The sequence below is a fragment of the Podarcis filfolensis genome (assembly GCF_964270895.1).
Source record: "Podarcis filfolensis genome assembly, chromosome: 10".
NCBI lineage: Eukaryota > Metazoa > Chordata > Lepidosauria > Squamata > Lacertidae > Podarcis > Podarcis filfolensis.
Genome location: NC_139612.1, coordinates 1,014,305 through 1,029,307, shown reverse-complemented (window position 1 = coordinate 1,029,307; position 15,003 = coordinate 1,014,305). Strand labels below are relative to the sequence as shown.

At 40.5% G+C, this 15,003-nt stretch overlaps 1 protein-coding gene and 1 long non-coding RNA gene across 12 annotated transcripts in view; one reads left to right on the top strand and one right to left on the bottom strand.

Moving 5' to 3' along the window:
- LMNTD1 (lamin tail domain containing 1) overlaps positions 1-15,003 on the bottom strand; it is a 221,718-nt gene that overhangs the window by 182,131 nt on the left and 24,584 nt on the right. The gene's annotated exons all lie outside the window — the stretch shown is intronic.
- LOC310744282 lies at positions 590-1,818 on the top strand. The gene is made up of 2 exons (XR_014539491.1): positions 590-1,065; positions 1,499-1,818. It is a non-coding gene; the product is annotated as an uncharacterized lncRNA (long non-coding RNA).

Here is a 15,003-nt window from a genome sequence, read left to right as displayed (position 1 = left end):
ATGAAATAGTTGTAAGCTTGCAGGAATGAGCCTCATAGGGTGGATCTACATACGGGGGAATGGGGGTGGGTGGGACCACTATAAATAAGTCAGAAATTAAATTGTTATAACAAAAAAGGGGGGGGGGAACGTTATGGAAAATGGCAAAGAAATTTCTCTGCTCTCCAGTGCCACCTGGTGTTGCATGCTTATAGCACATTTGAAACAGTGGTGGGGTTTCAACTGCCCCATTCCTTGCCTGAACAGCCTCTTCCCTCATCATGTCCTGTGTGCTCTGATAGATCTGTTCATTCCTTTTTGCCTTGCCCTTGCTCCTACCTTGTGGGTGGCACCAAACCCCATAAATTGCTGGCCTCCTATTCTGGATCAAACCCCTGGCATCCTGCCTCCGCCACACACTCGTCAGAGCCCTGCCAATCCCTGACATCTGGTGTGTACAGCATTTGTACACAAAGGGTATTTTCTAATACTGAAATTCCACTCTGGAAGTACCATATTTTTCCATGTATGGCTTTTTAAAATTAAAAATAAATGTGAAAAATGGGTGTCATCTTATACACGGATAATGCAGGGGAAGGGACAGGTTGGTAGCCGGGAGCAGGAGATTTTCAGCAGTGATTGGGCGGGTGATTGGAGTCTGCGGCAATCCCCCCCCCCCAAAGGAGCTCAACAACTCTGGGCAATCTCGACTTCCGGTTTTCCCCATTACATCCAACTCCAGTAATGCAGGTTATCAGAGATGATAAGGGGTAATTATCCCTGCTATCCCCCCCCCCCGGGTAGGGGGGGACTGGCCGTCACCCGCAGATTGTCCGTAATCTGCCGCTTGCTGCATAATGCGGGGGCAGGGATGCTGAGTGCTGAGCACTGTACGAATTGGGCACTCTTGAGAGCCATTCCAATGAGCCAGGAGATCCCTGTTCCTTAAAATTTATCAAAATTCAGACTAAAAAATAGGCCTGTTCTGGATGGAAGTAGATAAAAAGATCTTGTAAACTTACCAGTCACTGGATGCTAAAGTTTGGGCTTGAAAGAGGCTCTCATCCTTACCCTTGGATTTATGAGGTGAGTGGCTACCGTTCTTTTCTACTCGTTATTTGCTATTTCATGATTTGGCGAACCTTTGTATGGATTATTTTCATATTTGGATCAAGGAGAAAGTGACGGTGAATTTTGGATTCTTGCTGCTGGCTCTCCTAGGGCCCAGGAGAGTTGGCATGGATCTTAAAGGAAAACAATCTTCACGTAATTACTGACTATGAAGTATATCCCACCACATTGTTTGTCATTGGAGATATATATTGGAAACATTGGCTCGTTAAGAGAGATCTGAAAGAATGCTATGTCATAAATTTTATCAACTGAAGGAATTTTGGAAGAAAGCCCAGAGTATTTGGAGCAAAAAAGCGGTGGAGTGAAAGGAAGGGCTACCCAGAGGACTGTGTCTTAAAAACAATTAGTGGAAAACAACATGGAATAATCTTTTTGCCTCTTGCAGGTTAACAGATATATGGACTTTGTTAAATAAGATAGTGAGTCATACACCAGTGACTGATGGAGAAGCTAAGTACGGTTAAGATCGGAACTATGAAAGTGGAAAACAACAAGGAAGAAAAGCAGAAAACAAACAAAGGACATTATCTCTTGATATCCAGAACATGGGAAGTCCCCTTCTGAATATTATTTTTTTTAAATTTGGAGTGTTTAATTGGCTGTATTGTTTGTATTATGATTTGGTATGATTGGAATTGATTTGTCATTAATTGGAAGGTTTTTAATTGACAATGAATAAAAATTATTTTTTAAAAAACAAAACAACTCTGGGCAATCTCCCCCCGTTTTCTTAATCTGGAGTCCCCCAAAAATAGGGGTTGTCTTATACACGGGGGCATGTTATACACGAAAAAATATGGTATATCTGTTATATTTGAACTTGTTTCCTTTGCACTGGAAGGGGTACCAAACTTCAAATAATGTTGAGGAACAGCTGCAACGATTGGAAGCAAGACATGAGAGAAATAGATGTGATCTATCCCATGGTCCCTATGGTTGCACCCTTAATAGAATCATAGAACATGTGAAGAACATCTTTTCACCACCTGGGGGGGTGTTGTTTACATTGCTTGCTGCAAGTGTCCCAACCCCAATCTGTGTTACTCATCTAACTGACTTAAATGGATATGGCTGACCGGCTGCAGGGGGTACCCAAGGGTTGGCAAAACTGGTCCCACCAGGGGCACAGGCCCAGATGGGGGTGCAAAAAACACCGATCAGACTATGGACTGTATGTGTGTGTGACACTCTGCTGCTGTCACAGCAAGGTCAAACATGGGGAAAGCTTCCTGTCCTTGCATCATGGTCCTTCCTCTCACCTTGCCCTCACTCTGGATGCTTCAAGTACAGTGGTACCTCGGGTTACAGACGCTTCAGGTTACAGACTCCGCTAACCCAGAAATATTACCTCGGGTTAAGAACTTTGCCCCAGAATGAGAACAGAAATCAGGTGGTGGCAGCAGTGGTAGGCCCCATTAGCTAAAGTGGTGCTTCAGGTTAAGAACAGTTTCAGGTTAAGAACAGACCTCCAGAATGAATTAAGTTCTTAACCCGAGGTACCACTGTCCTTGGGTTGTGTAAAATGTAGTAATTTCTAATGTGACTATTATGGTAAAGTTTTTTCCCCCCGAGGGGGGTGGCTCCTTGCCAGCTCCTTGCCAAGGGCACAAGGGACCCTAGGGACACCTCTGCCTGGCTGGTTGAGAGGACCATGAAGTCCTTCACCCACTTTAGGATTGTCACGGATCCAGTGCTGGTGCACTAGGCAAGGACTGTCAATGGACCACTGGCACAATCACTGTGTTTGTCCACATGGGTATGCAACATGACTCTATGCTGATAACAATGCAATGCACATGGATCAACTCTTCCATCTTTGGAACTCTTCCCCCCCTTTTTTTTGGCTGAGCTACACCAGGTGAATGCATTCCAGTTTTTAAACAGTTGTCAATTTCTCCCTTTCCCCCCTTTTGTAAGGACTTTGACTTGAAATGTTAATCTGCTTCTTGGAAATCTCCACAGCCCCAACGTTTGTTTTTTCTTCAGTGAAAAAATAAAGAGATTAAAGGCCAAGGTTAGCATTCTGACATAGCCAGAGCTTCCCTCAGAAAAATAATCTCAACAAAAGAAAACCATTCATTATTTAAAATATATTGCTTAGGCCTCACCTCTCCTCTTTTGTTGCTTCTGTAGCAAGACCAAGAAATAATGGATGTGCCACAGTTAGAATGATTTTCTTGCTTCAATGTATGTATGTTTCTCTTTCAAGCCAAGTCTGCCTTTATCTTGGTTTTATAAATATACAGAGGCACCCTGGGTTTGACAATGCTTTCAAAATACTCATTAAAACAGCTCTTTACTTTTTGATTGGAGATAGTCCCTCTGAAATGTTTTCTTTATTTTGGATGACCTATTATTACTGAGAAGAATAGAACACATTTATTCCCTTCTTCATGTGCACACAGCCACTTGTCAATATGGAAATTCAAATGACTTGCTTCAGTTTAGAAACCCAAAAGCCTTTGCACAGTATCATCCCAAGAGTTGCTGAAAAGTTCAGTATACTGCAGCTTTAGCAGCCTATATTAGTCAAAAAACACTGTTTGAGCTAGACCTGGAAGTTGAGGAAGCTGCTGCTCGAAGAGCAGCAACCAGAGGAGATAATAATAATAATAGTAGTAGTAATAATAATAATTTATTATTTATACCCCACCCATCTGGCTGGGTTTCCCCAGCCACTCTGGGCAGCTTCCAACAAAACACTAAAATACAATAACCTAGTAAACATTAAAAGCTTCCCTAAACAGGGCTGCCTTCAGATGTCTTCTAAAATTCTGGTAGTTGTTGTTCTCTTTGATATCTGATGGGAGGGCATTCCACAGGGAGGGCGCCACTACCGAGAAGGCCCTCTGCCTGGTTCCCTGTAACTTGGCTTCTCGCAGTGAGGGAACCGCCAGAAGCCCCTCAGTGCTGGACCTCAGTGTCCAGGCAGAATGATGGAGGTGGAGACGCTCCTTCAGGTCTACTGGACTGAGGCCGTTTAGGGCTTTAAAGGTCAGCACCAACACTGAATTGTGCTCGGAAACGTTTTGGGAGCCAATGTAGGTCTTTCAAGCCCAGTGTTATATGGTCTCGGCGGCTGCTCCCAGTCACCAGTCTAGCTGCTGCATTCTAGATTAGTTGTAGTTTCCAGGTCATCTTCAAAGGTAGCCCCATGTACAGCGCATTGCAGTAGTCCAAGCGAGAGATAACTAGAGCATGTACCACTCTGGCGAGACAGTCTGCGGGCAGAGAGGGTCTCAGCCTGCGTACCAGATGGAGCTGATAAACAGCTGCCCTGGACATAGAATTGACCTGTGCCTCCATGGACAACTGTGAGTTCAGAATGACTCCCAGGCTGTGCACCTGGTCCTTCAGGGGCACAGTTAGTTACCCCATTCAGGATCAGGGAGTTCTCCACACCCGCCAGTCTCCTGTCCTCCAAAAACAGTACTTCTGTCTTGTCAGGATTCAACCACAATCTGTTAGCCACCATCCATCCTCCAACCGCCTCCAGACACTCACACAGGACCATCACCACCTTCACTGGTTCTGATTTGAAAGAGAGGTAGAGCTGGGTATCATCCGCATACTGATGAACACCCAGCCCAAACCCCCTGATGATCTCTCCCAGCAGCTGCATGTAATGTTGAAAAGCATGGGGGAGAGGACAGAACCCTGAAGCACCCCACAAGTGAGAGCCCAGGGGTCTGAACACTCATCCCCCACCACCACTTTCTGGACACGGCCCAGGAGGAAGGAGCGGAACCACTGTATAACAGTGCCCCCAGCTCCCAGTCCCTCTAGACGGTCCAGAAGGATGTTAATGGTTGATGGTGTCAAAAGCCGCTGAGAGATCCAGCAGAACTAGGAAACAGCTCTCACCTTTGTCCCTAGCCTGCCGGAGATCCTCAACCAGTGCGACCAAGGCAGTTTCAGTCCCATGATGAGGCCTGAATCCCGACTGGAAGCGACTCCCCTGCTCGCAAGAGCCCCGAGAGCGAGCGGGGTTGGAGACGTGGCACAGTGGAAATGATTGCTTCCTTCAAAGCAGCGAAGCTCTGAGACTGGTGATCGTGAGTGGCCAATTCCTTCATAAAAAAGATTGAATAATTTGGAACTGCACGTACTTACAAAAATAATTCGGAAAAGATCGGGAAGAAAAGGGAGACTTAAAAACGGAGGTCGGTCCCCTTTGTTGGAGAAGGCGAAAATCGGTGCGCAAAGACCGAAGCCTTAAAGGAACGAAAAACTTTTAAAATCCTGCAAGCAATTTTGACCCCCTACTTCAGGGGAAGAGGGGGGATTTGAGCTTTGGATATAACTTTGGGAAGTTTGTAAATATGATTGAGACCTCCCCATTTGGCAGCGGAGCACCCAGGAGGGAAGACTAGTCTCCATTGTGATGTCACAATGGAAGAGGAAACATTCAATCTCCGTTTCCACTGACTTGGCTACAAACTTTCCTGTGCTGCCTGGCTACAGTTTACACTGGCTAAAAAGTGTCCCCTTCCCTCAGAATAAGGGGAGTTTATGACAATTTTCTCTCTGCCATTTTTGTCTTTGTTATCTAGCTAGTTTGAAAGATTAGGGACGCAGCTTCTGGGCCGGCCGCAGTGGGATTGGTGGAGGGAACTTGTTTTTCTCCTTCACTGCGCCATACTGTAAGACTGACCTTGACATTCTTAAGCTATTATGAGCTCAGAAAAAATGAGACGTGGCTCTAAAAGTAAACAATTTGAGGAGTCAGTGATGTCAATGTTAACTGACATTAAAGAAGGTCTAACTCGTAATACTGCAAGTATAGATAAATTGGAAAAAAAGATTGAACTTTTAAGCACCAACTTGAAAGACGTGAAGGATGAGGTAGCCACACATGATACAAGGTTGGCATAGCTGGAGACTGTTAGAGTGCCAGACTTGGAACGGTTGCAGTATGAAAATGCTAACTCAATTGCCTTCCTTCAGTTGAAGGGAAAAGAATCGTATTTGAGATTGAGGGGGGGTCCCCTTTCTGGAAGAAAAAAAACTCAGAGAATCTTTGATAGGATTTTTTGTGGAATGTTGGGATCTGAAAAAAGAGAAAGTGGAAGCTTGGGTAGAAAAAGCATACAGATTTGGGCCTAAAAGGGAGACTAAAATAACTTATGACTGTATTGTGGTCTTTAAGCAGCAAAGAGACATTATTTTGGGTAAAAGGTAAAGGGACCCCTGACAATTAGGTCCAGTCGATACTGACTCTGGGGTTGCGGCGCTCATCTCGCTTTATTGGCCGAGGGAGCCGGCGTACAGCTTCCGGGTCATGTGGCCAGCATGACTAAGCCGCTTCTGGCGAACCAGAGCAGTGCACGGAAACGCCATTTACCTTCCCGCCAGAGTGGTACCTATTTATCTACTTGCAGTTTGACGTGCTTTCGAACTGCTAGGTTGGCAGGAGCAGGGACCGAGCAACGAGAGCTCACCCCATCACGGGGATTCGAACCGCCGACCTTCTGATCGGCAAGTCCTAGGCTCTGTGGTTTAACCCACAGCACCACAATTTTGGGACGTTATTTTGGGACATCACTACAAAAAAGGCCTCAAAATTCAGGATAAATCGGTGGTGCTCTTTAAAGAGATCCCACACCAATTTTTGAACTTGAGATCCAAATACAAGGATTTGACAGACATTCTGAAGAAAAAGAATATCTTTTTAGGTGGGAATTTCCAGAGGGCTTATCCTTCAAATTTGAAGGAAGAAAGCAAAGCAAAGACTGTTGAAGAGAAGGACAGCTTTCTCCAAAAGCACTCGGTAGAACTTGGATTACAAAGCTCACAGCCACTGGGGGTGGAGGCAGCTTCCCCCTAAGTAGACATTATGGCGTTGAGAATTTATTCATGGAATGTAAATGGCTTGAACTTACCCCCCAAAAAGGAAAAAATAATAATCATATTTTGGAAAAACAGAATTTGGATATGATTTGTTTACAGGAAACACACATTACAAGACTACATAGAAAAATATTAATAAATTAATTAATAAATAAAGAATAATAAATAAATAAATAAATAAATAAAATAATAAATAAATAAATAAATAAATTTCTTCTGACAAAGTTAAAAAAAGAGGAGTGGTTTTCTATATTAAGGAAAAATGGAATCCAAAATTGGCTTTTAAAGATGAGGAAGACACATAGCAGTTGAAAAATAATAGAAAAATAGCTGAGGAAGCAAGAGAAAAAGCAGTGGCTGTAGAGGAAGAAATAAAACCTATGCGTAAACAGATTGGGGATCATCAGTCACTTCTGTCTATGATTGAACTGAGGGAGAAACAGACTAATCTGAGGATCAGGGCAGTACCAGAACTTGAAAAGGATAATTTAAGTGACTATCTTACGCAGGAATTTGGAAAATTTTGGAATTTGGAGTTGGAGAAAGACTTTAAGATAGTAAGTGCGTTTAGACTTGGAAGAGGAGGAAGGAAAAACAGGGTGAGAGACTGTCTGGTTACCCTTCGAACGAAAGAAGAGAGAGATAAAATACTGAGTGCGCACTTCCAGAAGACTTTGGAGATAAACGACTCGAGAGTGGAGATTTTTAAGGATATACCGAAACATCTATTGGACCTTAGATCTAACTACGGAGATCTGGTGACCCTACTGAGAAGAAACAGAATTGTTTTCAGGTGGGAATTCCCCCAGGGATTATCTTTTAACTTTAAAGGGGAAAAGTTCAAAATAAGATCGTTGGAAGATAAGGAAAAAATTTTGAAAGACCACAAAGAAGACCTGCAAAAAGAAGTGATAGAAGAGTTAAGAGCTTTAAGAACAGGAGTACTAGACATAGCACCACCACCTTTGGGATTGGAAAAACAAAAAGAAGTGATACCACCGTCAGAACAAGAAGAACTTTTGGGAGCAGTTGGAGGAAAATAGAATAACTACATCATGTCTCTGCAATTATTAAGTTGGAATATTCATGGATTTAACTCCCCGGAGAAGAGGAAGAAAATCTTTCATTTACTGAAAAAGGAACAATTGGACTTAATTTGTTTACAGGAAACTCATGTGATAAGGCTTCACAGGAAAGTACTGATTAATAAAAGATTGGGTCAAGAGTTTATTTCATCGGACAAGGTTAAAAAGAGAGGAGTTGTTATTTATGCCAAAGAGAGCCTATCACCGAAATTTGTTTTTAAAGATGAACAAGGAAGATGGGTGGCAATTGAAATTCAATCACAAGGAGAAAAATTTTTGATTGTAGGAGTTTATGCACCAAATGAGGGGAAATCTGAATTTTTTAGGAAATTGCAAGAGACATTGCTTGACTACATGGACTATAATATTATCCTGATGGGAGATATGAATGGAGTGGTATCTACAAATATGGATAAGTCGCAGAGACAAGTTGTAACTAAAGATGGCAGACTACCAAAAACCTTTTTTGAACTGACTGACAATATGGACTTGATTGACATTTGGAGATCCAAGAACCCCCTTGGAAGAGAGGGAACATTCTTCTCTGAAGCCAACATGACATGGACAAGAATTGACCAAATATGGATAACTAGAGGACTGGCACCTAAGATTCGAAAAGTGGAAATTTGCCCAAAAACCTGCTCCGACCACAATGCGGTGAAGATGGAGATGAAATTAACACCAATCGGTTCCTTCAGATGGAGGATGAATGACACCTTATTTAGAGATCAAGAGGTCACTAAGAAGGCCCAAAAAATCCTGAGAGACTATTTTGAGATAAATTTGAATACTACGGTTGAAAAAAGAGTAATCTGGGACGCAAGCAAAGCGGTTATGAGAGGGTTTCTGATTCAACAGAATGCATTAAAGAAGAGAATACAAAATGAGAAAAAAGATAAAATCTTGGAAAAAATAAAAGGAGAGAAGAAATTAAGAGCGAAACCAAAGTCGCAGGAGATTCTGAGAGAAATAAAATTATATCAAGTACAATACATGAAAATGATAAATCAGGAAGTTGAATGGAAAATTAAGCAGATGAGACAAAAGACATTTGAATCAGCTAATAAATGTGGGAAACTGCTAGCCTGGCAGATGAAAAAAAGACAAAAATTAAATACCATTACAAATCTGGATGTGGAAGGAAAGAACATACAGAATCCATTGGAGATTAGAAAGTGTTTCCAGAGATATTTTAAACAACTATATACACAAGGGCCACAGAAAGAGACTGATATAGACCAATTTTTAAGAACAAATGGATTACAAAAAATCTCTCAAGAAAATGAGATAATGTTGAATCACAAAATTACAGAACAGGAGGTTGAAGGTGCCATTCAGAATATGCAGTTGGGCAAATCTCCAGGGCCGGACGGTCTTACCTCCAAATACTATAGATCTCTGAAAGATTGGTTAATTCAGCCACTAAAGGAGGTTTGTAATGAAATTCTGGAGGGGGAAAAGGCGCCAGAGTCGTGGAAGGAAGCTTACATTACACTCATACCGAAAACTGAGTCTGAAAAGACACAACTTAAGAACTACCGCCCCATATCCCTGCTTAATGTAGATTACAAAATTTTTGCTGATATTTTGGCTAATAGATTAAAAAAGGTATTAACCGAAGAGATACATAAAGATCAAGCCGGCTTTCTCCCAGGTAGACATTTGTCTGACAATACGAGGAAAATAATTAATATTTTGGAGAAGCTGCAAGTGAATATCAATACCAAAGCAGTTTTAATTTTTATAGATGCGGAAAAAGCTTTTGACAATATTTCTTGGAATTTTATGAAGAAAAATCTTCAGGGAATGGGGGTGGGCCAAGGGTTTGAAAATGGTATAAGTGCAATTTATTCAGAGCAAAAAGCTAAGTTAATAGTCAATAATGTGATGACAGAGGAATTTAAGATAGAGAAAGGGACACGACAAGGCTGCCCAATTTCCCCATTGCTTTTTATTTCGGTCCTGGAGGTTTTGTTAAATATGATTAGAAGGGACCGTTTGATTAAAGGTATTCAGGTTGGAGCCAAACATACAAACTGAAGGCTTTTGCAGATGACTTAGTTTTGACGTTACAGGAGCCAGAATCTAGTACGAAAAGAGTATTAGAACTGATTCAAGAATTTGGTCATGTGGCAGGATTTAAACTGAACAAGTCAAAAACTAAAGTTCTTGAGAAAAACTTAACACCGATGGAGAAAGAGAGGTTTCAGAAGGTGACTGGTTTGACATTAGCTAAGAAAGTAAAATACTTGGGGGTTAATATGACTGCTAAGAACTTAAACTTATTTAAAGATAACTATGAGAAATGCTGGACAGAAGTGAAAAAAGACTTAGAAATATGGTCAAATTTGAAGCTTTCCTTGATGGGTCGAATTGCAGCTATAAAGATGAATGTATTGCCAAAAATGTTATTTCTGTTTCAGTCATTGCAAATTTTGGACAAGATGGACTGTTTCAAGAAGTGGCAGAAAGATATTTCTAGATTTGTCTGCCAGGGCAAGAAGCCCAGAATAAAATTTAAAATACTAACTGACGCAAAGGAAAGAGGCGGATTTGCCCTTAAACTTTACTATGAATCAGCAGCATTCTGCTGGTTGAAAGATTGGCTGCTTCTTGAGAACACAGACATTTTGGACTTAGAAGGTTTTAATAATGTTTTTGGGTGGCATGCATATTTGTGGTACGACAAGGTTAAAGCACATAAAGCATTTAAAAACCATATTGTCAGGAAAGCATTGTTCAATGTCTGGATAAGATACAAAGATTTACTGGAAAATAAAACCCCAAGGTGGTTGTCACCAATGGAAGCGAAGGCTCAGAAAAAGCTCAATATGGAGGCCAAATGGCCAAAATATTGGGAAATTTTGGAACAAGAAGGAGATAAACTGAAATTGCAGAGTTTTGAGAAATTAAAAGATAAAGTGCGAGACTGGCTTCATTATTATCAAATAAGAGAGGCCTACAATCTGGACAAAAAAATTGGCTTCCAGGTGGGAAAATCAAAATTGGAAACAGAATTGTTAGACCCCAAAACTAAGATACTTTCAAGAATGTATAACTTGCTGTTGAAATGGAATACGCAGGATGAAACGGTTAAATCCGCTATGATTAAATGGGCACAAGATATTGGTCATAACATTATGTTTGCGGACTGGGAACAGTTGTGGACCACCGGTATGAAATTTATGGCATGTAATGCCTTAAGAGAGAATATTATGAAAATGATATACAGGTGGTACATGACCCCAGTCAAGCTTGCAAAAATATATCATTTGCCCGATAACAAATGCTGGAAATGTAAAGAAAATGAAGGTACATTCTTTCACCTTTGGTGGACGTGCCCAAAGATTAAGGCTTTCTGGGAGATGATCTATAATGAAATGAAAAAGGTATTTAAATATACCTTCCAGAAGAAACCAGAGGCCTTTCTCCTGGGCATAGTCGGCCAATTGGTGTCAAAGAAGGACAGAACTTTCTTTATGTATGCTACAACAGCAGCAAGAATACTGATTGCAAAGTATTGGAAGACACAAGATTTACCCACCCTGGAAGAGTGGCAGATGAAGGTGATGGACTATATGGAATTGGCGGAAATGACTGGCAGAATCCGAGACCTGGGAGAAGAGTTGGTGGAAGAAGACTGGAAGAAATTTAAAGACTATCTGCAGAAACACTGTAAAATTAATGAATGTTAAAATGATGTTGGATTGAAAATAAGTGGCATTAGCAACAAAGTTAACAAGAGTATGCAAAATTGAACTGAAAATGGATGAAAATATAGAGTTATAATATGTTAAGATATAGAGTTAAGATAAACGAAAGAGGGTAAGGATTTGCTGATTTGATTATTTAAATGGGGATACAAAAAGGGGAGGTGTGAGGAGGCCAAGGAAATAAGATAATGAGTTAGGGTTACAAAAATGGATTTGTTTTTATTCTTCTTTTTCTTCTTTTATGTATTTTTCTATGTTTCTTTTATTGTATTTCTTTCTTTTTATATGATCTTTTAAATTTATGTTTTTGTAAAACTCCAATAAATATTTTTTTTTAAAAAAAAGAAATTACAGCGCAAGGCGAAAAATATTTGCTACTAGGAATCTACGCACCTAATGACGGCAAAGTGGAATTGTATTATATTGATCTTTATTACGGCCATTGGCCCATCACACGACAGTTTCCCATACCAACATAATGTACTTAAACCTCCAAATTTAAAACCGCCAAAAACTTACAAACAGCAGACAAGAACCAAAGCAAAATAAAAAACAAAGGACCAACATCATACATTACAATAAATTTGTAACATAAATATCGCCCTCTGCTTATAAATTAGTAAAAGACATCCATGGTGATATCACCTAAATACAACCTAAAACATAGATCATAGTTTAAAGGGATTATCCGAGCTGCACAGGAGTCCGTTTCTCTTCTTTAGGGATAGGACACTGATCAAGAATCTGGCAACCATGAGTGATCTTAGGGGGTCATCATCATTTAATAGATATCTCAGTTTGGCTTCATTCGTATCATCGGCAATTCCCTTTAGATATTGAGCGAGAAACTTGCTCCTGGCCGATGAGTGAAGAGCACAGTCAAGAATTATGTGATGCAACGATTCCGGTGCCCCACAATTACAATCACATAAGAGCGATATCTGTCCATTGGAGAATCTATTTCTCAGCACGTTCGATGGGAAGGTGTTGAATCTTGCCTTTACAAAGGCATATCTATGAGCCGAAGAAGTCAAGGAATTCAAATAGTTTGGGAGCCTTAAGAGGGGTAATAAACCAAGGTTTAGAGGTGAGCAGGTACCATTGCCCAAGATCATTTTCTGCTGCAAGTCCATCTCCTCTAGTTTACAGGTTACTGTTCTTTTAGCTGGAACTATATCCTGCTCTAGTAATTTGGATGGGGAGATTCCCATTGCCGTAATTTTCAGTTGTAAATTTTTTACCCATGGGCTCTGGAAATCATCTCTCCACATACATTGTATCAAGTACAAGTTTGGGAGACTGTGCCATAGAGATAGCCAGTGACAAAGTATGTGCTTCCACAGAGCGTTTTCCAGGGATACAATATTAAGTTCTATGCGTAGCGCTGAATTACTTACACAGTTGGGCAGTTTCAATATCCCTCTTAAAAACTGATTTTGAATAACCTCTAAGTGAGATAAGTTGACAAAAGTCCCCCAAATTGAGATGGCATAAGCAATTGTCGGGATCACCTTGGCCTTGAAGACTTTCAGCGCCGATGGGATATGAAGGGCCCCATCGGTGAAGAAAAATCGCAAGATCGCCAAGGAGATAGCTTTGGCTCTGTTTGTAACATAGGTTACATGGGCCTTCCATCTAAGGTTATGTTGTAACCAAACTCCCAAGTATTGGAATCTATAGACTTGTTCGATGACTCTCCCGTCAATTCTCCAATTATGGAGTTTCCGGCTCTTTGAGAAAACTAGGACTTTAGATTTTCCATAATTAATTGTAAGGGAATTTGCGTTACAATATGATCCAAAAACTTTTAAGGCCCTCATAAGACCTACTCTAGAAAAAGAAAGGATGACTGCGTCATCCGCATATAGTAACAAAGGGCAGCGATAAAGTGCTAGGCGTGGTGCGTGAATCTTTTCTTGAGCCTCTATTAGGGGAGTCCTCATGTCGCTTATGAACAAATTGAACAGGAATGGAGCCAATATACAACCCTGTCGGACACCTCTGTTAATGGGAATTGAATTGGTGAGATCACCCTCAGGGGTGAGTCTCACTCTAGCCGCTGAGTTCTCATGGAGTTTGATTATTAGCCAGAGAAGCCTTCTGTCGATGCCCCAGCGGGTGAGTTTTTCCCAGAGGATGCTCCTGGAGATACTATCGAACAAAGTGGAATTCTTTAAGAACTTGGAAACAAGTCTTATGGAATATATGGATTACAAATTAATATTGATGGGGGACTTGAATGGAGTTGCATCTACCCTGATGGATAGGACTCAGAGATCAAAGGTATCAAACTCTGGCAGACTATCTAAGACAAATTTGATTTGTCAGACATATGGAGAATTAGAAATCCAATGGAAAAAGATTTTTTTCTCAGATGCAAACCAAGTATTCTCGAGAATAGACTACTTATGGATATCCAGAGACTTGGTTCCTAAAGTAATAAAAAAGGAAATTTGCCCTAAAACATGCTCTGATCATAATGCAGTTTCTATGGACTTGAAAATGTTTGTACAGGGCTCCTTCAGATGGAGAATGAATTATGATTTGTTGAGAAGTACTTCAATTGTGAATAAAGCCCAAAAAACCCTAAAGGACTATTTTGAACTTAATATGAATCAGGGAACGGAAACAAGGGTTGTTTTGGGATGCCAGCAAAGCAGTAATGAGAGGGTTTCTGATACAACAAAATTCTATTAGGAGAAAGTCACAGAATAGAAAAAAAGATAAAATTATGGACCAATTAAAAGATAAAGAGAAGAAGCTCAGAGGAAACCCAAAGAATTTGCAGTTATAAAAAGAAATTAAGGCTTTACAGATTCAATACTCACAGATAGTAAACCAAGAAATAGAATGGAAGATAAGAAGGATGAGACAAAGAAATTTTGAATCTGCAAATAAATGTGGGAAATTATTAGCCTGGCAGTTAAATAAGAGGCAAAAGCAAAGTGCTATCACAAATATTGTAACAGAAGAAAAATCTGTAGAGAACCCTGCAGACATAAGAAAATGTTTTTTCAAATATTATAAACAACTGTATAAAAAGGACAAAGAGGATTTGGCAAAAATTGAGCAATTTATCAAGATTAATGGTTTGCAGCAGATTCCGGATGATAAAAAGATCCTACTAAAAGGTTTAATTACAAGACAGGAAGTTGAACAGGCAATAAATTCAATGCAACTTGGCAAGACACCAGGACCTGATGGTCTATCAGCGAAATATTATAAGAAACTGAAAGATTGGC